This window comes from Cavia porcellus, unplaced genomic scaffold, assembly GCF_034190915.1.
Source record: "Cavia porcellus strain 051 isolate PalLab524CR breed Dunkin Hartley unplaced genomic scaffold, mCavPor4.1 scaffold_26, whole genome shotgun sequence".
In the NCBI taxonomy this organism is placed as follows: domain Eukaryota; kingdom Metazoa; phylum Chordata; class Mammalia; order Rodentia; family Caviidae; genus Cavia; species Cavia porcellus.
In genome coordinates this window covers 5,351,117-5,375,592 of record NW_026947509.1, presented here as the reverse complement: position 1 = coordinate 5,375,592, position 24,476 = coordinate 5,351,117, and the positions used below count along the sequence as shown (strand labels likewise).

Genomic DNA, 24,476 nt, shown 5'->3' with positions numbered 1-24,476 from the left:
ACTGTGGCCTTGGTCACCTTAGTGACCCTCGTGCTGGGTGTTCTAGCCCACCTCACGAGCTAAGCTCTGCTAAGTGCTCAGCCCACGGCCAGCACCTGGAGTTCACTGCCTGAGTTTACTCCCCTCCTTTGCCCTTTCCAGTGCCGCCCCATCACCCTGGCACTGCCTGTCACCCACTGCAATGATGCCCCTGCTGCCACTGCGTCCTGTCTGGAATGCTGGCCACGTCCTGCTCTGCTGCTGAAGCCACTGCACCCTGAGGTGCCCAGCAAAGCTCTTTCACTGCCCTGCCCTCCAGGTGTGGCGAGGTCCCCACTGCGGTCTCAGATGTAATGACATATAGTATGCATTAGTCCCGCAGGCTCACGGAACGCTTGTGAATAAAGTGATTTAGAGAGCTTCGATTTCTAGGTGCACGGAAAAGCAGAATATTAGTGCTTTACAGAGTCCTGTGACGGAGCAGCAGCCTTTGACTCAAAGAGCAGAGATTGAGGCCGGGCATGCCAGTGCTCTTGAGAGACTGAGGCCAGACGACCTCAGGAGAGAGCTCCTCCTGGGCAGCTAAGTGACCTGGCCAGACCCTGTCCCTAAAGTTCAGGTCTTTAATTGGGGCTGCAGCGCAGTGTGAAGGCCCAGGGCTCCGCCCCCAGCACCACACACTCCAAGGCCAAGCTCCCTGCTGCCAAATGTTCTCAGCTGGGCAGAAGCCTTGCTCGCTGAGACTCAGTCCCTCCTCAGTCCTTCTGCCCACCCGGTCCAGGATACATGTGAATGGGTGACACAGGTCATGCTTTGTAAGTTCGTGCAGCTCCCAGGCTCCCCACGGCTGAGGCCCCAAGTTTTTATCTGATAGTTTTACATTTGAATCTTTGTGGCTGTGGTTGCCAGTATCTGTTTGCAGTTCGGGATATTTATATTGCAAATAGCTTCACTGAAATATATTCAAAGACCATACAACTCATCTGCTTAAATTCATCAAATTTAAAAAGTATACTCAGTCAAAGTGTAAGGAACCCAGCGGTATGTGGTACCCTCAGTTGTTACACAACATATGTAACACACAATGTGGCATTTCCAGCCATGGTCTACACTCATGTTGAAGCCTCCAGAACCTTCGACTGTGCAAACCTACTCATCTCTCTGAAGAGAAATTCTGTGACCCTTAAACAATAGTCCCCCATTCCTCCCTCTTTCCCCAGCCCTTGTAACTCTTAACTTCTTTCTCTTTCTATAATTCAACTACTTTAGGTGTCTTGTATACATGAATCATAAGTGTGTATCTGTGTGTGTATTTGTGTATGTGTGTCTGTATGTGTGTATCTGTGTGTGTGTCTGTGTGCCTGTGCATGTCTGTGTGTCTGTGTGCCTGTATGTGTGTGTGTCTGTGGTGTGTGCCCTGTGTGTATCTGTGTCTGTGTGTCTATATGTGTCTGTGTGTGTGTGTGTCTGTGTGTCTATATGTGTCTGTGTGTGTCGTGTCTGTGTCTGTGGATTATTTCATCTGCTATGTTTTCAAGGTTCATTCGTTCAGGTTACCATAGTCTTCAGGACTTCAATCTTTTCATGAATGAGTACTATCCCATCGTATTGTAAACTGCATTTTGTCTGTTTTCTCACCTGTGGCTGGACACCGGCATTGATCCTGTTTTTGACTATTCTCAGCAAGGCTGCAGTGAGCATTGGTGTCAAGTGCTTGCTTGAGTCTCTGCCCTCCACTGCTTTGGGTGTAAAGTTAGGAGTGGAATTGCTAGTTCACGTGTTAATCCTGTGTTTAGCCATTAGAGGAGCCCCCAAACCGCTTCCCAGCAGCCGCCCCATTTCCCACTCCTGTCGGCAATGTATGAAAGTTCCATGTCTTCATTTCTCACCAGTGTTTGTTACTAACCACTTTTTCAGTGATAGCCACCCTGTGGATATGAACTCCATGCCATCTCAGCGTGTCGATGTGGGATTTGCCCTTTTATACCTCATAAATTTAAAAGCTAAAATGGTTAAAGACAAACACAAGGAAAACATCTTTGACACTGGGTCAGACAAAATATCTCACTGAGGGCAGGAAAAACACAGGGCTGGCAAAGAAAACTCGGATGAAAGGACACCAGAGGGCAAGAGCGGCCCTGGGCCCGGAGCACGGAGTCCAAGGCCTGCTCCTCCCCACTCCCTTCCATGGAGATCTTTTCAAGCATGTTTCCTTTCTCTGTCACACTCAGACACCCTTCTGAAACCAATGACACTGCAGGCAGCGCAGGCTGGAAGGGAAGGGCGGGGGGAGGGAGGGCTCCATCAAATCAGCAACATCGCCCCCTCCGAGACACCAGCTGCCTCCCCAAATACTGAAAGGAAACCATGGGCCAGGAAAGCGCAGATTGCATTTCTCGGTGTGGAAAGTGTCACTCTGCCTGCGCTGGCTGCAGGCGATAAGCTCCCAGTCGGGAGAGACAGCGCTCACCAGGAAATTGAGGACAGGCGGGGATTTTCCCAACTGCATCACCCCCCACCACCACCACCTTGCTCTGCGGAGATTAGACTGGCTCACACAACAAATTCGTATTAAGCTGTAATTTTTAGGGCAGAACAGACCAGAACTGGTCCCCTCCTAGGGATGCTGTAAGATGAAGCAGCCGAATCCCGCCAGGGGCTCCAAACCCAGCAGGCCAGTGAGGCAGGACCCATAACCACAGGCTCCCTCACACCTGCTCTGAGCAGCGGAGTGATGGGACACACTTGGCCCCATCAGAGCTCTCTGGGCAGGCAGGAAGCTGGGATGACCAAGAGAGCGCCCCTGAAATGTGCAGTACAGGAGCTCAGGACACAGCAAGGTCAGGAATCCAGCGGGGCAGGCCTGCAGCAGGCAGGACTCAGATAGAGTGAGCTGCTCCAGGCCCCACAGGCCAGGCCACGGGGACAGGGCAGGCCCAGCCAACTGCTAAAAAATAACTCGGTGAGCTTGCCGGACTCTTCCTGAGGGCTCCTGGAGGTGTCTGAAGTTCCTGACCCCATTCGGTCCTTGTAGTTAACGGGGGCAGCCGCTGCAATTCTGTGCCCTGCAGATGAGGCAATGTTCAGTCAGGGAAACCAGGTTGCCAGGGAGCAGCAGAGCCGTGATGGGAACTCAGCCAGGCCCTGGCTGCTGACCCCGGAACCCCTCCCAATGTGTGCACCCCCACTCATGCCCAAGACAATCAGCTGACCATGCAGCACGGTCCTGCGGCGCAGGAAAGGGTCCTCAGCACCCCCTTCCTAACACAGCATGTGAGCTGACAGGTGGACGACGAGGACATCTGGATGACCGGGTGCTACTGGACAAGGTCATGGTGGAGGGCCGTGACCACTGGTCACTCATGTCACCCTCTCAGTGACAGCTGACTGAGTTTCTACCCACCAGAGACACTGTTTAGTGCTGAAGCAAAGAGGGCAGCCTCTACCTACCTGTGAGCCACTGGGAACTCCCAGATCAGTGTCAAGATTTGGAAGCCAACTGGAGAGACACTGTCCTTTGTCTCAAAGGTCAGCCTTTCTCCAAGAGGAGAGAAAGCTCATGCGAGAGGTGGCCTCCATCCAGAGCAGGAGCACCTGCCAGGTGGCAGGCATCGTGAGAAGGATGAGGGCAGGACTCACCTCTGCCCCCAGAGTGCCATCAGGGGGACGAAGTCAATGCCAGGTACCTTGGTACAGGCCCAGCCGTAGTCCACATCTGGAGACAGGGCAGAGCCTGGAGGAGTGTCAAAGGCATCTCCCTGGGGAAAGCGAGGCTCGGGACAGGCTTTCCAGGGTGAGCAGAAGTCACGTGAGTGGAGGGCAGGGAAGGGAGCGCAGGTGTGGGAAGCGCTGTGAGCCACAGCATGCAGGAGAGAAGCTCCACACCGGGAAAGGTGGCGGGTGCTGGAAAGAAGCAGCATGGGCATTATTCTGAGGAATCAGAACAGAGACATCGTCACCCTGTCTGTGCCCCTGTAGACCTTTCTGTCTTTCATACATGGTGAGCAACCTTCCCAGGCACAGCCAGGTGGCTTCTTGGAGCCGCTGGAGTCCTGGGCCTCCAAACGGCACCTCTCCAGCACAAGCCGCCAGTGTGTCTGCTCCTACGGCTGCTGCGGGAGGCACCGGCCCTGGGGAAAGCTGCTGGAGAGCAAGACCAGGTGATGGGCTGTGAGGCCAGACATGCAGAGCGTGACAAAATGTTTACCTCAGGGCCAGGAAGCAGAAGAGGGGGAGGAGGACTGAGTCCCACAGAGCCCTTCTTGGCACATCCAATGGCCTCACCCCCCAGGGCCACTTCCCATCAGCCCCCATCGCCCACCGGGATGTGCTGGGGAGAAAGCCATGAACATGGGGTGTGTGAGGGACAGTCAATGGCAAATGTATTTCCAAAAGTAAACTGTGGCTTAAGTCTGGAGTGTTCCCAAACAGGCAGCAGGTGGGCTTTTGGAGGGTGGCAAGATCAGGGGCACTGTGCTCATCCGGGGGTTCACCCACTGACCAATTCCTAGATGGGTGTGCTCTCAGGAGGGGGACAGGGTCCACGGCAGGACCTGGGGGTGTCCAGTCCCTGACTCCTCCTCCTCTCTCTGCTTCCTGCCGCCCTGGGTGAGCAGCTCTCCTCGGCCAGGCCCCTGCTCCATGCCAGGGGAGTGCTCCTTGGCACTGCAGCAGTGTCCCCAGGTAACCTGCCCTCTTTACTTTGTGAGTGTTGGTATTTTGCCCCACAGTAGGAAAGCGACTAATGCAGCAATTCTTTGGACAAAATGAAGCACAGACTTTACTATTTTTTTAAATGATTTGCTTTTACTAGTTATTTTTATGTAATATTAATACAATGGAAGGTATTCTTTTGGGAAATGAATAAAACCAGGTAAATAATCCAAATAAATGGAATGAATAAACCACAGAGAATGTGGCCTGAGTAAGCAGCCATGCTATTTTCAGACCAAAAACTCTTTCCATCTCAGTACAGGCAGTACAGTACAGGGGTCCAGCAGAATTAGCATTTCAAGTTGATACTGCTGTCAATGAAGTAAAAACAAGCCAAAAATTACACATGTTCCCATAAAATGCTACTAACAATTCTATAGATGTTTCCAAATTTACATGAGGAAGAAAGGCAGTCCCACTCACTGAGGCCCAGGAGGACAAGGAGACCAGAGGATTTGATGTGGTCTAGCTTTCTCTTCCATGGCTCTTCCCATACATGCTGCATCACACAGCAGTCTGGTGGGATCCAAGAGGAGAGATGAGGCTGGGGCCCCAAGCCAAACAAGGTTTTGCTGGGTAACAATCAGCTTCCAGTCAACTTCAGTCAACTTCCTGAACTGTGACAAAATACCAGAGATAATCAGCCTATAAAGAGAAAAGGTTTATTTTGGCTCATACAGGTAAAGACTTTAGTTCATTATCTTTTCATCCCAGTGTTTTGGGCCATCTTGGTAGCAGCTCATGACTGGAAAGCAATAAAGAGTTAGAAGAGGAGACAAGAGTCCCACAGGCCCCTTTGAGGGCCTCTGTTATGGCTGAGATTTAAGATACCCCAGCTCTCGTGTGCTCAGAAGGAGACTGGATCTCGGGGATACTGTAGTGGGGACTCAGCAGTGAATTCACCCATGGATGAAATAATGCTGTCAGGAAGGTGCTCACCAGACTCACCACCTGGAGGGTGTGTTCTTGTCCTCCCTTTTCTCTCTGCTTCCTGGCATTTTCCACCTTGACAGCAGCTGGGCATGGACTGAACTGGCTGAAACCGTGAGCTCAGTCCATGCCCAGCTGGCTTAAAGGTGGAAAATGCTGTGGTGGAAGAGCCTGGCAGGGAAGAACTGCTCACTGATGGAAGCAGGAAGCAGAGAGAAAAGGGAGGAGCCAGGGACAAGGACACACCCTCCAGGTGTTGGGTATTTTGTATCAGTGTCAGGAAAACTGGCTTACACAGGATCAAGTCCAGCCGCCCCCAGCGACACCCTAAACTAGGGACCAAGCCTTTGCCACGTGAGTCTCTGGGGACCACTTAGCCAACAGCCCATGGAGCTTCCAGACAGTTTCAGCATTTATACCCAGCAGAATTTACAAAATATCCCACATTGATGGAGATTTATTTTCAACAATCAAGATTCCTTCATCATAGAACTAAACGATTTCATCTCAAAACTCTGTGAGACTTTTCCTTTAAAAATTCACAAATCTTAAACATTAAAGTTTTGTAAAGAGGGAAAAATTCATGAATCAGGAAAATAATAAATTTTGGGTGAGGATAATAATGTCTATTTTATTTCAGAAAATAGTGTCATTCTAAATCATGGTAAAAAGTACCAGTGCCACAGCTGTAAATTGAGACCTCTGCCCCGGTGATGTCACACAGCAAAACCACAAATTGCCACCACCTCATCCTCAAATGAGCACGTTGAGTACTGCATCACATTTACCTTGATCTCTGGCCAAATTACTCAAAGCAACTAAGAGTCAATCCATCCTCAGATGTTTGCCCGGTCGACAAACTACTGTGAGCCTTTAGCAGTGCATTCAAACTTTTAAACTCTCACCTATGGGAGAGCCTTCCTCGAGTCTTTCCAAACCCTAACGCTTACACGAGTGAAGCTTCTGGGTGTCAGAGTGGGCAAGCCTGGGCTTGCCACTCTCCCAGCTGTGTGTGATATTGTAGGCAACTTTCCTGAGCCTCAGTTTCTCCCCGTCATGGAAATGAGTCTTAATGTAGCTCGAAGGCTTCAGTGAGAGCCAGCAGGGGTCTCCACCTAAAACTCCCAGCACAGCTCCCATAGCACCACAGGCTCTCAGTGCTGGTCACATCACTGCCACCAAGGGTCCCCTGGCGCCCTCCCCAGGCCCAGCGCCTGCTGACCTGTGCCCACTGAGGCCCCTGCATCTCATCCTCTGCAAAGCAATTCACAGCCCCTCTCTCCCGTGCCCTCAAATACCTCAGCCCTCTCGGGCTGGCTGTGCTCACGTGTTGCACGTTCGTAGAGAAAGATGAGGACACAGCTGCTCATTCTAGGCAATGCCCAGACTGTGCTTCCTGTATTTTTCATCTCAGGGCCACCTGTGACCCATAATTACAATTGAGTTATAAATAACATGAATATCTTACATGGCTTCACTTCATGTTACATGATTTTAGATAACTTCCCTCAATTCTGCAGGTAAATTTTTTACTTTACAAAGCACAGTCACATTTTTAAAATATCCCAAATATCTGGTGTTTCAGATACCATTATTTTGTAAAATCAAACACTCATCTTTAATGTGACCATTTATTCCCTAATCTGTCTCTTTTAATATGTTGAATCTTTTATTTATTATGCTTGTTTAAAGCCTGATCTCTGGGTAGAGTTTATTACTTATTTGTATATTTTACTGAGATGGTAAAACCTATTTGTTTTTAAATATTTACTTTGATGCTTTCTCTTTCCTTCCATAAATTGTGGGAGCTGTCTGCATTTTCATGTGTGACCACTGAGGTTACTGGAAAGATGAACAAAATCACCCTTAGCCTCTCACATATCAGGCCTGAAGGAATCAGGATGCAAAGGTTTAAGCCATGTCTCTGTTGATAAAGCCAAGCTTTGACTGAATTCTAATTCAAAACACATTTCCTGGGTGAAGAGAGCCAGGGCTGTAATTGCATTTGAGTGTGATGATTATGCCATTTCCACCTACTTTGCATAAATCTGAATAATGCACTCGAGCGGCCCTAACCTGGCATATGTAATAATTAGTGCTATTAATTAGGATAAACACATTCCAAGCCTGGACTCCAGGCCCACAGACAGGAACAGTGCAACAGTGCTTGAAAACACTTGGTTTAGGGACCTTCTCGTGAATATTTGTGCGGACTTGGTGGGAGGTACCTTCTGTTCCTGGACATCAAGGAGGGCATTTCTTAGCCAGTAGTCAGGCCTGGAGAGAAGGCTGCTCTGAACCAGGGCTGGGACTCCTAGGGCACACCAGGTGTAACGACAGATTGCACACATTTGGGGTGCGGGGAAGGCTGATCATCGGGCTCTGTGGTGACAAAGCATGGTGTGGCGGGTGTGGAGGTCAGAATTTCTGGGCCCGAGCATGAGCCACCTATGACCATCCTAGCAAAGCCCTCTACACAATGAGTTCCAACCTAGCCCAGTGCTCTGCCAGGCATGGCAGGTGTGATCCCACCTTCAGTCCCAACCACACAACCCCAGATATAAACAGTATAAACCCCCACTGCACACAGGAGGAAACTGGGGCTCAGGGAGGCCAGTGCACCACACCCCATGCTCCTCCTGCTCGCCTCTCTATCCTCCAGAGGGAGTGGCCATGTCCAGTCACAGTGGACACAAGACAGTGAGGCACCTGTCATCGGCCTGGGCTGAGAGTGTCACCCTCTGTTCTGCATCTCCACCCACCCTCTTTCTGAGAAGCAGGCCACACAAGGACAGGAACCCCAGTGTCACACTGGCCACACTTCATGGTCACATCCCACATGCCAGCCTTCTTCACAGGACTCCCAGAGGGAAGGGGGCCCCTCCCTCTGCATGCTCCATGCTGGAGGAAGGGGACGTGGGGCTGGCAGAGACACTAGCCCTCCAGGTCTCTGAGGGGTGCAGACTGAGGGACACTGTGACACCAACCCCACCCAGGAACCCGGGTCCAGCAGGACATGACTTCACAGTGCTGGCACTGAACAAAGCCACAGCTGCCCTGCTTCCCTGTCACTTGTTCCCTCGTTTCCTTAACAGGAACTTTCTCTGACCCTCAAGTACATTAAAGGACACATTCTTCCTCTCTGAGACCACAGAGTCAAAGACGGCTGTTGTGCTAGACACAGAGTATAGGACGTGTGACTTCAGAGCTGCCCATTGCTTCCTTTTGTCTCTCCCTTAGGAGCTGAGAATTAAAGCAAATTAAAATAATAATAACGTGTCTGGGTCACTTTCCTCATCGCTGGAACAAAACACCCAACACCTGCTCCTGTTTTAGAAGTTTCATTCCTTGCATGGTTGCCAGCGTGGTGCAAGGCCTGGGCAGAGGGAGGCTGCTCCCCTTGGCAGACCGGAAGTGGAGAGAGAAGGGAGGAGCCGGGAGGGAGATAAGCCCCCAGGCCATGCCCCTGTGCCCACCTCTTCCCACCAGGCCCTGCCTCCTAACAGCAGGTCATCTGTGAGCCCGAGGACCCAGTCAGAGACCTGAACCATAGCAAGGACAGGGCTTTTGGGGAAGCTCACTGGCTCTGCAGCAGCAGCACAGGCACTGAGAGCCTTGCTGCCATGGTGCCTCAGCTGACCCCTCCCAGCAGGCAACAGGGAGCTACTCCTCCCGCCGTCCCCTCAGCCTCCGTCCCCGTCCAGTCTCTTTCACTCCTTCGCAAGGACCTCCAGGGCAGGTCTCTGTGACACAGGTGCTGGCCCATCCCGGGCACACATTACACTTGAGTGGAGCTGAACTGGCAAGAAATAGACACAGGAAACCCCGGGGGGCCTAGGAAAGCACAGTAGCTCATCAAATGAGGAGGAGAAGCTCCCTCCTTGCCTGTATTAGGCAGGCCTCTGTCACAGTGAAACACTGAGATAATCAAATGAAGGAGAAAACACTGATTTTGGCGCCTGATGGTAGAAGCTTTAGCACACAGTCATTTGGCCCTGTGGATCTGAGTAGCCAGGCGCACATCTGAGTTTGAGAAGGTGACACTGGGGTTTCAAGCAAAGATGGCAGATAGATAACAGCAGGCTACAGAGGCTCCCTGAGATAGTCAACTTAGAATTCAACATAATACAGTGTGGGGAGGCCCGAACTGAGGGAGATGAATTCTCTTGTCCCGAGAAGAAACTAAGTTGAGAAGAAACAATCAAACATACAGTCCTGGTGCTACTATTGGAACAGCTAAAGGTTCAGTACTCCCATTGCAGTACCCGAACTCCCGTGGTGGTGACTTACCGAACTGTACAAGGTCCCACCACTTCAATTCACTGGAAACGCAGTCACACTGAGGTCAGGGGTCAGTGAGCCAAATAGAGAGCTGAGCTACAGGGGAGCCTGCATCGACCTGTGGTGAGTGATGGGAATAAAACCATTCCACGAGGAAGGGGCTCCAGCGGGCGACATTCTGGGGCCAGGCAGGACTGGCAAGAACAAGGGGCAGCAATGATTTCAGTCGATTGTTCCCTTCTCGAACAGGATTGGTGGAGTGAGCTTAGCCTGGGTCACACAACCTGGCTGAGACCCAATAGGTTATCTGAAATCAATTCCCTATGGCAGTGGTGCACACTAATACAGTGCAGGCCTCAGCAGTTTGACTGATCTGGAGGGGAGGGGCCAGCATACACTGCCCCTGTTTGCAACTCATTAGCACACTGCAGTAGGAAGGGTAACCTAGCCAGTGTGCTTCAGAAGAATTGTAACCAATAAAGAAGGAAACTGGGGCCTCCTGGAAGAAACAAAAAAGATGGGAAGAGGAAGCAACAACAAAAAGTCCCCAGGTCCCAACCCTCAGAACATTGACCAGGACAGGTAAATACAAAGGAGAATGAGGACATCAAACATGCAATATCAGACAAGGCACCAGTGCACATAAAGAGATATATTTGGGACCTCATAGATGAGTTCAAAAGTGAAATATTTAGCCAAGTAAAGCAAAATATAAGAAGGTTAATAAAAGAGATACTAAGTACCCCTCAAGAAGACACAGACAGAAGAATGGAGGAACTCAAAGGAGAGAACCATTTGATGAAGAATATAAAGAAAATATAGAATACATGAAGCAGGAGAATTAAAAACTCTATGGAAAGGAAATTAAAAACTCTATGGAAAGACAGCAAATCAGCTTGAAAGAAACGTAAGGATAGATTATCCAAACTGGAGGACAGTTTTGCAATGTGTGATTATAAAAGGAAAAACTTTTAAAAATAACAAGGAAACAAGCAGTAACAATACAAAGGCTAGAAGATGACAAGAGGATCTATAACTTGAGAATAAAGAATGTGAATGAAGAAGCAGGGGTACAAACAAAGGAACTACAAAAGCTATTCCAGAAATAATTAAGGAAAACTTCCCAAACATGGGAAAAGGAAATGATATTCTGATGGATGTGGCATACAAAACTCCAGCCACCTACAACCAAAACAGAGCCACCCTAGGCATATAATAATCAAGATCCCAGAAATTCAATATAAGAACAGAATATTAAAAACTGTTAGAGATAAGAAACAGATGACCTATAAAGGAAGGCCCATCAGAATAATGGCAGACTTCTCAACACAAATCATCAAGTCAAGAAGAGCCTGGAGCAAAATACTCCAAGTCCTGAAAGAAAATAACCTCCAGCGCAGATTGATATACCCTGCTACACTGTTTCTAGAAATTAATGGAGAAACAAGATGCTTCCGAGACAAAGAGGAACTTGGGAAATTCGCAACCACCAATCCAACTCTACAGAGAATACTGCAGGGCATTCTAGAGAGAAAGAAAAGTACTAGGATTCCAGGAACATTGGCAGAGAGGTCCCAGTGAATGCAGCAGAAAACAGAGTGAAGAAGACAAGCAGACAAAGCTTGGCAAAAAAAAAAGAGCATAACAGAAATGAGGCAGAAAAGGTTGGTTATAATCTCTAATATAGATGCCCTTGATACACTAAATTTAAAAAGAAACCACACGCCACACATAGAGTAGATCGGGAAGTAGGGTCCACCGAGATGTTATTTATAGGAAATATAATTAACATGAAAAAGAGTACATGGACTGAAAATCAAATATGGGAAAACAATGCTCCACGTGACAGACAGTAATAGGGGCAACTAGATCATATTTGTGGAGAGGTTGGAAAGACAGGCTTTAATAGGTAAAGGAATACAATTAGAGATCAAGTCCAGGAGGGAGAAGGTTAGGAACCACTTAGGTATAGCAGGTTGCCCCCCCCCCATAATTTAAAACCAAGCGTCTTGGTGAGACCCAAAAATGCACAGTGTACCCTGGGGAAGTGAAAGGGGAGGGATAGTCTTAAAAAAGATGGCAGAAGATATTGTTAATAGTGTATTAGGATTTAAAACCCATATTACTCACACCACTCTGCTTAGATAAATTTTATTCTGTCCCAGTTTGTCTACTTGCATTAGATTTGAGGGCACAGACAGCTATCCCAAAAATAAAGGGATATAGCACAGTAATCATCTTTAATTTCCTATTAACTTAATCTGGAGCCCTGTATGACTTATACTGTTTTATCATGACTGATCTTAGTTAATTCTGGTTTGTTTGATTGCTGTTTGGTATCGACAGATTTTATTCAAAACTGATATGATAGATAGTATCAAGTCTGAGAGTGTAGGTAACTACACTGAAGATGACAAGACTCACAGATACACATTCTGGTTTGATTACTGCCTATTTTTGAAGTTTTATACTACATACAAAGTTGTGTTTTTATTAATACTGTTATGTACTGATATATTCAATTATACTATGTCTGATGATATAGCCAATTCTATTGAAGATAACAAGAGACAACACAGGAACTATGGTAGAACTCCTTGTACAACAGTCTTATACGTCTTTTTCATTTCATATGTTTATAGGAATATGTTTTGTTTTGTCTTGCTTTGTTTTGTTTCTCCAATATAGAAAGGATAGAAATACATGTTAAGACTCATGCATGTGTAGAATCTATAAACAGTTTATGAGAACTGGTCTTATGACACATGATGAAATGAACAGATACTTTGAAGAAAAAGAGACACTAAAGTACCCAGTGCTGATCCTGGAGTGTCATAATGTGACACCAGGCAATAGTATTATTCTTTGTTCAGAGTGATATTAGACTGCTTGGGTTTGTTCAATCTCAACATAATTGAAGATATGGATAACGGCATGTATGTTTAAGTGTATAGGATTAGGGGCTGGGGGTTTAGCTCAGCGGCATAAGCGCCTGCCTTGAAAGCAGGCAGTCGTGAGTTCGATCCCCGGTACCGATAAAAAAAAGAAAAAGACAAAAAAAAAAAAAAGTGTGTAGGATTGATAACCTTATTTCTAAGTTTTTGCTGGATAGTTGAATAGAACTGGTTGCAGTCTCACTGTTTGAATCCCCACTTTATATGCTCCACTTTAGTATCTTGAATAACTATTTGTAAGAGGACAATCTATAATCATCAAGTAGTGACTTCTCATTGTTTATTTTTTTCTTTAAAAGTATGTATTATTTCTACCCATTTTCTGTTTTGTTTAGTCTTTCTTTAAATAAAAATTTTTTTAAAAAGACACTACAGTACCCAGTGCTGATCCCAGAATATCATGATGTGAAATCCAGCAATACTATTATTTTTTGTTCAGAATGATTTTAGCCTGTTTTAGTTTGTTCAATCTCAACATAAATGAAGATATGGATAACTGCATGTATGTTTAAGTGTATAGGATTGATAACTATCACTAACTTTTTGTTGGATAGTTGAACAGAACTGGTTGCAGTCTTGTCTGAATTCCCACTTTATATGTTCCACTTTTGTATCCTGAACAACTATTTGTAAGAGGACAGTATGTAAACATCAAGTAGTGATTTCTTACTGTTTATTTTTTCTTTGAATGTATGTATTATTTCTACCCATTTTCTGTTTTGTTTAGTCTTTCTTTAAATAAAATTTTTTAAAAATATATTTAAAAAAAAGAGAAGGCAGCATTGACCTCATGGCCAGGAAGTGAAAAGAAAGGAAGTGGAAGAAGCCAGGAGCTCCCTGTCCCCCTCAAGGACACACCCCCAGGGACCTCCTGGCCCCACCTCCAGCCCCACCCAGTAAAGAAGCCCCGGTGTGGAGCCTTGAACTCGTGGTCCTCAGGGTGCGTCCAGGATGCAAACTACAGCACACCCCCAAAGTGAGCCACCCTGAGCCTAGGCACCCAGGCCCAGGATCTGCCCTCTTTTAGGCTGGCAAATGTCAGCGCACGTCTTCTGTTCCCAAATGGGAAGACCAAAGTGTCGCACAATACACGTCAGAGATGGGAAGCCACATTAAGGCCAACAGCAATCTCTGGGCCACCAAGGAAGAGCCCTGAAAGCAGACCTGGGGCATGCAGACATGCAGGGCGCCCCGCCCGGATTCAAGGCACATCCCTGTCACCACCCACGCCCTGCTGTGACCGAAGGATCCCAGGCACCCCGAGGGGCAGGGAATGCACAAGCTTCTTGATTTCCCCCAACACTCCCAAGAAGAGGAACCGTGCACTACAAACGATTCTGAGGTTGAAGTTGGAAAACTAAGCTTTGGTGGTACAGCTGCAAGATTAAGCAAATAAAAATGAGCCTCTCAGATAAACCTGAAGATCAGGTGAATGAAGAAGTCATTTTTCACATCAGTATGCTGCTGCAGGCACCACTGGGTGTCCTGCATTTTACCTGCTGCCCCTCCATGGGGAGAAGTTACAGGGCATTTATCCAGAGTAACGTAGCCAGGGTGATCGTGGACAACATGTGTAGCTTCTGGAAAGAGATGTTACACGTGTGCTCTGTGGCCAAAGGGGAAGCATCCCTGAGAGCCACAGGCCACATGGAAGCTGGGAGAGTGGCCACTGTAGGACACCTGGGGAGCCTTCACTGTAAGCAGTGCTCTCCTGTAAGTGCGGGGCGGTTGGAGGAGGAGGAGGCGACATGGGTGTGACTCTCAAGGGCTTGCTAATCAGCACTCCAGAGGTATTCCTGGTCTGCTGCTCACCTCCCACCCTCTGCTCTCACATCACTAACTTTCCCAATACGAGCTCCACATTCTTATTCAGAGAACAAAGGGGCTGGCAATTTAGCTCAGCGGCATAAGTGCCTGCCTTGCAAGCCTGCGGTTGGGTTGTGAGTTTGATCCCTGGTATTGATTTAAAAAAAAAAAAAAAAAGCTTATTCAGAGGATAAATAAGAGGGTCCTTGTCCTTTCTGATCAGAAGTTCCTTTCAGCATTTATCCAGGGAATATGCCTATCACCACCTGGAAGCACTTTATGGGTCAGATCAGGTGATGTGGCTCAGGGGCATCCGATGGCCCAGGTCACACTCACACATCCCCTGCCGTGACTGCAACTCCCATCCGTGTCTTGAAAGAGAGAAACCAGTCAGGAACACCTCTCATAGACTTCCACCTTCAAAACTGCTCAAGAACATAAGAAAAAACTTCTGCCTCTGTGAATAATGTCACAGTGCAAAAACTTTGGGCAGGTCCAGCCCGTGCACCCAGTTAGGTCACCACGGAGAGCAGACACAGGTCACCGGTTTCTCCCAAAGCTCCTCCTGTAGGGCCCAGAAAGAGAGGGGTCAAGCCTGTCCTTAGCCCCCAAAGCCTGGTCTAGCACCACACACATGACTGCTATCTACTGATATCTACAGAAACAAACCGTTCCGATGCCCATATGCCCCGCAGTCATCCATTCTTAGGGTTACTGTATACATTGACACGGATGAGCTGGGCTCTTCTTCTAAAGGCCGGAAGCTGGGAACACTTTCAGGAAGCACCGAGCAGGCCAGGCTTGGGCCTGGTGTGTGGCAGCCCGGATCCAGCCTCCCCCAGTCGCCAGGCAGTGGCTCATCCACTTCCCTCCTGCTTCGTTCTCTTCACCTACAAGTGAGCCCGGCTGCAGCAGCTCTCCTTAGCTCAACCCTAAGACGGCACCCAGCCCACGACAAGTGAAATGCCAGCCATAGCTATTTGCAAAGAAAAACTCAAGCTGGTTGTCCTCAAAAAAATTTTCCAATTTTGAAAGAAAGCAAAATTCTGATTTTTAAAAATATGTCCCTTTAGCAGTCAGCACAAGTTCGGTGGGGCAGGCTGGTTGTCACGCCCTCCCCAAGCCTTGGAGACAGCTGGCTGTCTATAGCAGATGGAGGTGCAGAGACCAATTCTAAAGTCACAGAGCTCTCTGCTTCATAGTCTGTGAGACGCCCAGACGGTGTCGCTTTGGCTGGGGATAGCCGATAGCAGCTCCATGGTGGACAGGGTTTTCAGATGAGGCGGCAGCATCTGATGTCAGATGTGAAGGTTCGCAGGGGAAACCAGTCCTCACTCTGCTCTGGGCTCCTCTACAGAGGCCTCTGGCTTCCTCCTCGGGCCGGGAGAGCAGGTATGAGCAGGTGCTGCACAGCTGGTTCCCAAATGTCCCTGATGTTTCCTCCCTGGCTTCCCGCACCCTTACCGTGTCCCAGGAGAGAACAGAGAGCAGGAAGAGCCTCGTGGTTTGGGCACAGATGGTAACCTGGCAGCTCGCTTCTCTCTGGAAGCCATGTTTCTGAGTTACAAACATGTTTCTGAGCTACTTGCCTCCATCTCCCCCTGCTCTGTCTCTGTGACCTGAAGCTGCAAGCAGCAGTGAGGCTTCGGGATGAAGTCTGGCCACTTGGTTTCTGACCTCCCCTGCACTCTCCAAGGGAGAAGACTGAATGCGTACTGTCAGTGGTTCTCAGGGAGTGTCCCTGGCACCAGCCGGGTGAACGTCCAGGGTGGTGGCCAGTGCACGCTCCACAAGCCAACTCCAGCCCTGTGGAGCCTGGGACCCCTGGAGGAAGCTGGTCATCTGGGTCCATAAAGCCCCCCGGGTTCTGCTGCACACCCAAATTGGAGAACCCCCATGTAGCAGGGAAACAGACTGAAAAGGAGGGCAGAACGCATGCCAGGAGCTGTCTTGTGAACCCCATACTTGTGTTTACAGTTTCCTAGCATGTGAAAGATGGAAGAGAATTTATGAACTTCTACAACAAGCCTGACACTTGGGAGAAGCAAGGCCAGAGAGGGGACTCACCTTGTTTCCTGTCACCTGCGCCTCCGGCCCACAGCCCCAATCACAGACCCAGCTTCCTGCCAACATCCAGTACTCCTTGGACATCAGCAGTTGCCCAGCCTGGCCTAGAGACTGCAAACCGTCTGGGGTCCCCTAACCCTGAGCATAAGTGTGAGTGCACACCAATGTTACATCGCGCCGCCCTTAAAGCAACGTATCAAACATCTCACTGAAATTAGGTAATAAATTTGATTTCCCTTCCATCTCGTGGTCCGGCGAGAATCAAAGTTGTTCTATTTTTAGTTTCTGTGATGCATTTACATAATTTCTTCCGTGAAGAGCTCAGAAATTTGCTTCTTTATTTTGCTGGAAGATAATTATCTAAGATGAGTGTCTTAGTCATTTTTCTCTCTGCAGTGACAAAATAACTAATGCCTGCAACTAAAAGGAGGAGAGGGCGATTTGTTCTCCTGTTTCCAGCCTGGGTCCTGGCTCCAGGCAGGCTGCTCACGCAGGGCAGACAGGAAGTGGGGGGAGGGCAGAGCGAGGAGCAGGAAGGGCGTGGCCACGCCTCCGGTGACCACGCCTCCGGTGACCTGTCTTCTGCAACTAGGCTCTGCTGCCTAACACCAGTCAGCTCTAACCCCTGCAATCCCGAAAGCTCCACTTTCGATGGCCTGAGGCTCTTGGGGGCATCGAGACAGAAGCCAAGTCTGCCCCGGCCGGGCTGCCCTCAATCCTGTTTGCTTCTGCTGAACTTCGGGAAGCCAACTTCCCAAAACCTTCATCCTCAGAGCCAAATCTTCTTTTTCTCTTGAAGGCAGTGGACCTGGCAAGCACAAGGTTGTGAGTTCAATTCCCAGTACCAAAAGAGAAAAAAAAAAAAGTTCACATGCAAAATATTCATCAAAGTTAATGTTTCATGAAAATGACAAGCAATTAGCATGTGAGCTGATGGGGCCTTGCAGCCATTTTAATATTCCTGCCCACACGGTGGGAGTATTTTCCTAGTTGTTCTGGTTGTAGTGAAATCCTTACTCTCTGAATGTCCCAAGTTTTGAGATTCTCTCTCTGCAGAACAACCCTGGCTGTGTCCCACACTAAGGGTGCTGAGAGGGCGATCACAGGGAGGGGCGCCGCCTGCCCAGTGGTGGCCTGGCCTCGCTGCTCCAGCGCTGTCCTCACAGGGTCACAAGGTTCCTTTGACAGCCTACTTTAAGTGGTCTTCATTTCTGAATGCCAGGGAAGTACCTGCCGTGGTATTTTTAAGAGAGGATACTGGGAAATCTCAGAAAACACAGCATCAGGGAGCTCTGTGGTGAGAGTTCTCACCCAAAAACCCAAAGAGAGACTCTGATGCCAGTGGGATCCGGGATCCGGGAAATGAACAGGCACAGAAACAGCAACATTGGCCCTCGGGGCCCTGGTCCCTTGGGCTCCTGACAGTGACACAGCGCAAGTCCAGGGTGGGTCAAAGCAGAAACCCAAGGGGGGCAGCACAGGACACTCCGGGGTACAGCAAGCTTGGGCCCAGGAACACTGGACCCAAGATCAGGGCATGTGCCGTCCTAGAGCAGGAGGAAGAGGAGCGATTCCAGGACGCTCAGGAGAGGCCGTGGTTAAAAACCAACTCTGCTCCGTGTGCGGCAGCCTGTCCACCTGGTTCACCAAGGATCCCGAGGGAGCTTCAAAAAGCGCAAAATGCCGGGCCCCATCCTGGCCCTCTGAGACCAGGGCTAAGTACAAGAGGCCCTCACATGCACGCGGGTGCCCGTGCCCAAGCACCATGAGAAAGCTAGGGACGGTGACTGAGGTGCCAGTCACACACAGTAGCAGATCCCACTTCCCCTCTACATGGCGGCCGCCCTCGCTCTCCACCAGCTTCCCAGCCTCTCTCCCTCCCCACAGTGACTCAGGAGAAGGCCCTGGCAGAGCAGCCCTTGTGCCCACAGGGAGCAACTGTCCAAAGCTCACAGCCAAGACAGGAGGGGAGGTGCTGCCCACGCCAATGAAGGACAGATCAAACTCCAGGATGACAAGAGCCCTCACGAGGCCAGCAGCCTGCCCTGTGCACCACTGGGGACACTGTTCAGGGGCAGCAGCCCTGGGCCAGGCCTCACCAATCTCCCTCCAAAGTCCCTGGACATCAGAGAGCACGTGCATCCGAGGCCCAGGCTGCCAAGGGCTGGTCCTTCTGGCAGCTGGTCCTGACTTGTGGCCCACAGGCTGCGTGGTTAAGGGCTGGCATCTTGGGAAGCGAGTCACAGGCCCCAGATGTCCACACACACTTTCCCTGTGAGACGGGACACTCACTGTGAGCCATCCTCTAAGAGCAGGGCACTGGTCACTATTCATTTCTGTACCAATGACCAAAATCCCAGTCCTTTTTAGAAAGCACATGACTGTCTAGTCCAAAGCCAACCTCTGAGCCAGCACTGACTTAAGACTTCCGGTGTGGAACAGGTGCTGGAGAATCCATCTGCAGCAGGAGTGACAGGACACTGGACAGAGAGACACGTGCTTTGTTTCCTTAAGGAAGATGGCAGATGACAGGAAGAGGAGGCAAAAAACGAAATGAGCAGGCCAGGTCTCTAAGTTACAGGTCACATAAATTATTCATCACCATCAAAGAGTACTGATTAGAGAGCCTCAGATTGATTAGCACGGAATGGGGAAGGATTTTCTCATTTCTCACCCCCCCCCCCCAGTCTGGCCTGAGGTCATTAACCTTTTATGTCCCTTGTATTGGAAAAAACAAAAGGCGCTCTGGCAGCTCTTCTGTCTTGCTCAAACCCGAGAGACTTTCCTCACTTACCAAGCAGCCAGACTCACCCAGCTTTGTCTCTGGCTCAGTTTCCCTCTTGTGCCTCATGCACTCTAAGCTCCACCTTTCAAGACTACTCAGTCACCGTGGTCACTCTGCTGCTGTGCCTTCTTCGGCAGCCTGAAGATGCCAGGTTACACTGCTCTCCCTCCCTGCCTCCTACCTGACCCGTTCTTTCCCCACAGTGTGGGTTTCACCACGCTTTACATACCAGACACCCTGGCATTGGTGGCCAGGCCTGCCACCCCACCTGTGCCCGGGCATCTCCTGGTTCCAGCCACAGCAGCGCGTTTGATAGAAAAGCAGGGCAAGCAGGCGAGGAAGGGTGGCTGGGTGCTCGGGGGAGGAGTGGGGAGCCCGCGTGCGGTCCTTTAGCAGACACTAAGGGTCCCTTGTCACGACTTTCCTCCACCAGCGGGCTCACCTCACCCTCCGTGTCCACCGTCCATGCCCCTGCACTGACCCGATCGCAGCCGTAGCCCCAATCAGCAAACCCGAGGCGGCTGCCTGGCGCCGTCTACCTGAACGACTGTGGCGTCAGCCCCCGGTACTCTCTGCTTCAGAGCCTCCCACACTTCTCAGATGGACTCGCTCAGCCTCACTGTTCCTCCTGTGGCTCCGCTCTTGCCTCTCTGCTTCTTGCCCCCAGCCCATCCCTCTGCCCACCTGTCGAGCTCTGCCGACCCACAGCGTCCCGCTCCCCTTTCCCCATCCATGCGACGCCTGCTCTGGCTGACGGCCTCTCCGCCCCGGCTTCACATCTGCCCCGTCAGGTAATTCCCAGTCTATTCCTCCCTGACCTCTCCTGCCTTGAACTCGGTCCAGATCCTGGGGCCCGACATCTGTGGGGCCCCCTCTCAGCACCACCTGACATCAGACAGCCGCGGCTGGGCCCACGGGCTCCTCCACTGCACACCATCAGGCAGCCCCACCTGCTGCCACCCACGCCCCCCCACCCCCACGGCAGACTCTGGGCCTCCTCCTCCCCCACCTCACCACAGCCGCAGTGTGCAACGTGCAGCCACCCTGAGCAGCGTGTCGCACAGCAGCGTCCTGAGGGCCTCTCCACCATCCGTCCTCCTTTCATTCTGCTCATCTCCTAAACGCGTCCTCCTGCAATGCAGAGGAATTTGTTTCACACCCTACTTACAACAGCAAACACTGTGTTCAGGACAAGACCAGACTCCTTCGGCTCCTGCAGTTTCTCTCCTCTCTCCCTGTCTCTCCCTGTCTCTCCCCCATGCCCTGACCAATCACCATGGCCATTTGTGTAGATTGAGGTTGGAGAGTGGGCTGAGGGGCCCCTGATCCTTTAGCTCTTTTTATCACAGCCCAGTCAGGTCTGCATAGTGTCCTTCCTGAGCACATCTTATTTTGCTGGCGTTCCCTGACCACATACATGAGGAAGCTCACAAGAGACACTCACGTCCTCTAAGCGGAGGGCCTTGTGGGCCTCCTGTGATAACAGAGCACAGGAAACGAAGGCTGCAGCGTCACTGAGCAGCTCACCCATTGCTCCACACGGAGGAGAAGGTCCAACAGAATCTTCAGTGTAGCTCCCAAAGGCTCCTCCCCTCTGCAGCACGCTGTCCAGGGACTCCGCCTCCTCTCTCTGGCAATTTGTTCTTCAGGGACCTGACCTGCCATATCTGGTCCCCGCAGGGAGGAGGCTTTCATCCTGGAGCCCTTGTTCCCTACTGTGCCCCACAAGGCCCAGGCCAAGGACCTCTGGCAGCTGCAGCAGACTCCGCTCAGCTGACCCGCGGTGCCAGGGAGCAGGCAGAGCCCTTGGCACACAAAGTGCACAGCAGTGGGCTCTGGCTCTCTGGGTACCCCACCTGTGAGAGCTGCGTTAGGTTCCTGACCGTTTACCCCAGGATCAAGCTCACCCCTCACAGTAGCATGAGCAGCTGGTCTCACAGGAGAACACATTTCCTGGTCTGGAAGATTCCAAGCCCACCGATTCCTGGTTTTATCTCTCACCTGTGGTCTTGGAGCCCACTGTGCTCCACCCACCTCCTTTGCCCTTGAGCCGGAGCTGCACCCTTGATCCTCCTTGTTCCAACTTCCTGGGCCAAGCAGCCCCGGCCCTCTGGCTCTCCAGCAGCCTCCTGGACCCTCCTGTAAGCAAGCTGCTAAGTTATGCATACATTTCCAGTGATGCTGGTCCTCTAGAGGACTCTAACACAGGAGAAAAACATGTTCATTTATCCACCTCCGCCACAGGACCCTTCTAACCCCGCACCCTCCAGCCTCACTTCCTCTCCCCATCCCGCAAGTCCGTGGACCAGAAGCGCCCATGGTTCTCAGGCCGTGGTCTCCAATACCTCGGTGCCTTTGCACAGGTCCTTCACTTGCAGCTTGAAGAGTCTTCTCCGCACTTGTGCTGCCCTTCCATCACTATCTGTCACTCCTGCTCCCTGGCTGACTCACACAGCTGGGTCACAGGCCTAGAAGCCGCCTGGAACTCCGTCTTCCTCTTTGCCAGCCAATCCCCCTCCACACGCTCACCCTGACCAAACAGGTCTCTATTTCGGTGGCTGCAGAATGCTTCTCTATTGCAGCCAAAGGCGGCGGTGGCCTTGAGACACAGGACGCCTTGCATGTCACTGTAACCCTGGTGTTCAGCAGGGTGGTGACTTCAGAGGCTTGTCCTGTCCACGCTTTTTACAAGCTAGGCGGACAGACAGATGGACATAGAGAGACAGAGATGATAGACAGATAGAGAGAGATGGACGGTAGGGAAATAGGAGATAGATAGACATAGAGAGATAGTGAGATAAATGAGACAGGTTTACAGATAAGGGCTAAGCCTTCCACTAAGAAGAGCAGAACTTTTTCCCGGGAGGCAAGGCAGGCGTGGCATTAGCAAGCAGCTTCACTCACAGCAGACCATGGTCCTTCCAGGGACATCTGCCAGCATGACTCAGTGGAAAGTGGAAGCTAACACGGGGTAAATGGGCACAAGTGTGTGTGTGTGTGTGTGTGTGTGTGTGTGGTGTTGGATAGAACCGGCCAGGAGCTGGGGAAGTGGATCTAGAAGCAGAGTCTACTTCTAGGTGTGGGCTACGGGCCCCTGGCAGCATTTCCTCCTTACCCCAGGACACCCACCATCTCCCCATGGGAGACCCCCATCCAATGTTCCACCAGAAATGTGGGTTTTCTTTGAAGAAGAAAAAGAAGGGTGAAAAATGGAGCAGAGAGCTTTGAAGTTTTGCTTTCTGCTCATCTTCCCAGGACCCTGTCTAACCTCTTCAGGGATCCGGTCTCCAGGCCAGCTAATGCCTGGACTCATGAAGGACATGGTGAGAAACCCGAGCAGTAGGCTGGGCATGTGGAAGGGGTAGGAGGAAGTCTGTAGCACGCTAGGGTGGGGCTTCTGAGTGTGCTTGCACCAACAGACACCCACTTGCTCCCCAACAGAAGCCAGGCTCTGCAGTCTCCCAGGTGCCCAGAGCAGAGTGACTTCAGAAGAGACAGCACCACACGCTCACAGCTGCATCATCTGAGGATCCACTAAAACCGAATTTGTGTTCATGCAGTTTTGTGATCGCTGAAAGATTCACTCGTAATGTCTTTCGGTCAGGATTCCCTTCTTCAGCCAGAGGAAATGATATGGAATTTGTTTGATGTGGATGGAATGTGGGACCTCAGTTAAGTGAGACAAGTAGGCACAGAGAGACAGACTCCTGGGGCCTCGAGGGCTTGCGGAACTGAGTAAGTGAGTCACATCGAAGTGAGGGAATAACGGTCACTGGGCTGAGGAGGGCCGGTGCAGAGAGCAGGGGTAAGAGGCACAGATACACTGGGCTGGGAGGAATATGTTCCAGCGTTCTGCAGCGGAGCTGGGCAGCAGAGCCGCAGTGACCTACTCTACAGACTGTGAGCCACTATTTTGCGGAGCTCCTCAAGATAAACAAATGTTTCCGCTAAAATTTAACTTAATAAATGGGCAGTGTCTTGCGATGCGAGTAGTGCATGACACTGAGTCACGTGACCACACCTGGGCCGTGGTCTCTCTCTCTCCCTTCCTCCCTCCCTCTCTGCCCCCCCCCTTTCCTACGAGGAATTGTGAGTGGCCATCTCCAACAGCAGGAGGCTATGGGGAGATCTCTTCTGCAGAGGAGGAGAAGAAAAAGGAAGAGGAATCCCTCACTTCTAACAAGATTAGGGAAATGTGGGAAAACACAAAATTGTGCAGCAAAGCACCCCTGAGTAAGGCTGTGGCTGTGCAAGCAGTGAGCCTGCTTCACACCGATGACGCAGCGTCCCAATTCAGGGAAATCCTCAAAGGAGGCCAAAACAGGTGTTGTTGGTCAGATTCCCTCTAAAAGTTGCGCAACAACCAAAAGTTTCCGCTGAGCCAATAGAAGCAGCAATTCCATTAGCGACAGAGAAAGTCACGCTGCACAGCGACCCTCCTTTCTCCTGGACCCCTCACACCAGCCACGGAGCTTCTCAAAGGTGAACGCAGGCTAATGTATTTATTTTTCTTTACATTTTGTGCGTTCTTTATCATTTTATATGAAATTACAGGACAGTAATCTTTTTCACGTGAGTTTTTTTGGGTTGTAGAATGAATTATCTGAGTTTCCATTGTTTCCTATGGGGAAATTCGCTTTGATATGCAAGTGCTTCGGGTTGCAATCATGTTTCTGGAGTGAATTATGCTCCTAAACCAAGGCTGGACTGTACTCAGAATAACTCAAGGAGAAGAGTACACCCAAATGACTGCGTGAGGGACGGAAATGCTTATCACCCCTAATGAACATCACACATTGTACGGAGGCACTGAATTAGCATACTGCAGCCCATAAATAAGGACCGTATGTATAACATGTTAATAAAAATGCATAGCATAAATACATTCAAGTTATGTATTTTTGAGAATATACCTAAATCAAACAGATTTCAGGGATATGTGTGTACTTTTTAATAATTCT

General features: G+C 50.2%; 1 long non-coding RNA gene across 4 annotated transcripts; it reads right to left on the bottom strand.

The window, feature by feature from the left end:
- Positions 1 to 16,956: 16,956 nt before the first annotated feature.
- Positions 16,957 to 22,321, bottom strand: LOC134473170 (uncharacterized). Of its 4 annotated transcripts, none has more exons than XR_010043260.1 (7): positions 21,861 to 22,321; positions 20,960 to 21,654; positions 20,525 to 20,646; positions 19,132 to 19,238; positions 18,830 to 19,002; positions 17,748 to 17,960; positions 16,957 to 17,538 (listed from the first exon to the last, which is right to left on the bottom strand). It is a non-coding gene; the product is annotated as an uncharacterized LOC134473170 (long non-coding RNA). The 4 variants fall into 4 exon arrangements; XR_010043262.1 differs by having other exon boundaries at positions 21,043 to 21,654; XR_010043261.1 differs by lacking the exons at positions 20,960 to 21,654; positions 21,861 to 22,321 and adding an exon at positions 20,791 to 20,945.
- Between the last annotated feature and the right edge of the window lie 2,155 nt (positions 22,322 to 24,476).